The sequence below is a fragment of the Gossypium arboreum genome, chromosome 3, assembly GCF_025698485.1.
Source record: "Gossypium arboreum isolate Shixiya-1 chromosome 3, ASM2569848v2, whole genome shotgun sequence".
Classification (NCBI taxonomy): domain Eukaryota; kingdom Viridiplantae; phylum Streptophyta; class Magnoliopsida; order Malvales; family Malvaceae; genus Gossypium; species Gossypium arboreum.
The window spans coordinates 127,240,314-127,243,298 of NC_069072.1; the positions used below are offsets into that span (position 1 = coordinate 127,240,314).

General features: G+C 35.2%; 1 long non-coding RNA gene across 1 annotated transcript; it reads left to right on the forward strand.

Moving 5' to 3' along the window:
• The first annotated feature begins 202 nt into the window (after nt 1–202).
• On the forward strand, nt 203–2,456 carry LOC128290391 (uncharacterized). The gene is made up of 2 exons (XR_008280209.1): nt 203–339; nt 2,218–2,456. It is a non-coding gene; the product is annotated as an uncharacterized LOC128290391 (long non-coding RNA).
• The last annotated feature ends 529 nt before the right edge of the window (nt 2,457–2,985 follow it).

Sequence of the window (2,985 nt, forward strand, 5' to 3'; positions counted from 1 at the left end):
TTGTTGTAGACAATATGAGCACTTGATATCCATAATTCATGGTACAAATTGATAATGGGTTAGGTAAATGTTCCATGATAATGGATTAGGTAAATATTCCATGATAATGGGTTAGGTAAATGTTCCATGATAATGGTTTAGGTAAATGTTCCATGATGGGCATTTCATGTCTTTTGTATTAAAGAATTAAATGGATGAAATATGAAATTTTATTAAAAGAAAAAGGGGTGAAAAGAACAAAGTTTTGTCCATCTTTGTTCATCATAGCCTAAAGTTAGAGAAGAGAAAGGAGAGGAGAAAGCTCTTGAATGTTCGATCACTTGGGGAAGAAAATTGAAGGTAAGTTCATGGTAGTTTGCTTCTATCTTGATGTTCATGAGTTCTTCTTGATTCTACCTTAAGTCTTGAAGCATATTTTGGTTTTTGGTTGTGTTGTGAGCATTTGGTCATGAATTAAAATGAAGGAAATGGTTGTTGTTTCATGTTCTTTTGATGAAAAATGGAAGATAGGTGAAGTTGAGCCAAACAAATGAGCATGCATGTGCCTTAGATGCTAAGGGGAAAAATCAGCTAACATGTTGTGCTTTAAAATGATGAAATGGAGACTATACTTAAGTAAACTCATAGATATGTGATGATTGATTGGTGATATACATGTTTAAATAACATGCATGCAAGTTATGTGTGAAAGAATTTGGTAATAAATCTGCTTGGGACAGCAGCAGTAACGTGACTTTGGAAAATCACCATAAATTGTGAGAGATGAGTTAGAAGGTGAATAAATTATGTAATTAAATATTAATGAGTCTAGTTTCAAATGAAATAAACGAGAACATATTTTGAATTCTGTACAATGAGAAATTTGAATTGTAATGAAGAGTGGTCAGATTAGTCAAATAGTGAAACATGGGAAACTTTAAGAAAAATCTGGTATTGATTGGCCAAACCAAAAATTCTGAAAATTTTATGGATAGAAGATATATGAGTCTATTTTGAGAGAAAATTAACGGCACTTGATTTGGAGTTTCGTAGCTCCAGTTATAAATGATTTAGTGACTGTTGCTCAGGAAGACAGCTTGCAGTGAAATTATGATTATGTGGTAAACATTGACAAAAATTTGTTAATGAGTTGCTTATTGATTTCTTATAAGCTTACTATGATCTATAGGTGTAGTTGGCCGAATATTGTAAGGGGTTAATACGTAGCTTGTATTTGAATAGTTAGATTAACGTGTTAGTAATCCAATTGTACGCGGTTCGTGTGTGGATCTCGTCGAGATATCGTCGCAAATGTGTGTAATCGACACCCTCTCATAGACTAGATTGGCAAAAGCGAAAAGCCGAAATCTTGAAAAGTCGGTATTTTGGGAATTTATGAGTGTCTGAATGCTCGCAAGATAGTTGGGTTTGTATATTTGGTAATCTAAAGTAATAAACTGCGATGCTGCGTGATTTCGTACATTTTGATAATTTGGGCTTAATGGGCCAAAGATTGGGTTCATGGGCCAACGGGCCCAATTCGGTAAGTATGCGCGGTAAGTGTTCTGATAGTACGTAAATAATTAGGATATGTATGAAAACCCTAAAAGCAGCTAAATTACTATAATACCCCTATGTAGGAAAATTACTGTTATACCCCTAGGTGCAAAATTACCATTATACCTCTAGGGTTATTTTTGACTGAAAAGCATGACGATCTGATTCTGTATGATGTATGCCATGATTATATATCTGTTGCATGGGGACATGGGTTATATTATGGAGGAAGCGTCACGGTGGCTATGCCACAATTATCGATCTGGTGGCTCGCCACATATATCTGATACGGTGGCTATGCCACGATTATCCGATCTGGTAGCTCGCCACATATATCTATTCGGTGGCTCGCCACAATATTCAGATCTGGTGACTTCGTCACAATATCCGCGACCTCATTGTGATTTACGTGGTGTGTAGCGGTTGGGTGGGTCGAGTAGTCTCCCTACATGGTGTAAGGCTGGTGCGGGGTGTTATGGATGAATCTGGGATGAGATTTCTGCATAAACATTTAATATCTGTTCTGTTCTGTTATGGGCCTATGGGCTTTATTCTGAATTTTTGTTCTGGGCTAAGGCCAACTTATTCTGTTTCTGTGGGTTAAGCTGATTTAGGCTATGGTTGGGTTATTTTACACACTGAGTTTCCCCAAACTCACCCCTTTTATTTTTATCCATGCAGGAAATCTGTAACGCCTCGTACCCGAGACCATCGCCGGAGTCGAACACGAGGTGTTAACAGACTTAATTCATTACTTAAACAGCTCAAACAATTTATTTTTAAAATTTTTAGTCAAGCTAACAATCTGCGTCATAGTCGCTTAAAAATTCATATCTCGAGTTACGAAACTCGAAATCAAATTCCGTAAATTTTCCCTGAAACTAGACTCATATATATATTTACTAATTGTTTTTCTAGAATTTTTGGTCAAGCCAATTAGTACAGTTTATTAGTTAAAGTCTCCCCTGTTTCAGGGTTCAACTACTCTGACCTCTGTGTATTACGAATCAGATATCTCCCTGTACAGAGTTTCAATGACTATACCGTTTGTTTCTAATAAAACTAGACTCAATAAGGAATCTGTAAATATAAATCATGACTTCTAATTATCTTTTAACAATTTATGGTGAATTTCCAAAGTCAGAACAGGGGATCCAGAAATCGCTCTGGCCCTGTTTCACAAAAATTTAAACATCTCATAAAATATAACTCATATACCTGTTTTGTTCCATCCATATGAAAATAGACTCATAATTATTCAATTCCATATTTTATTCACCATCTAATTGTATCTATACTATTTTTAATAATTTTTCAAACTCACGTCACTGCTGTTGTCTGAATCTATTTTATGGTAAATTTTACCTATTTCATGTTTTCCATGGATTAGCTAGTAATTTAGCATACATAACACCAAATATGATCATGATTAGCCATTCCAATGGCTAA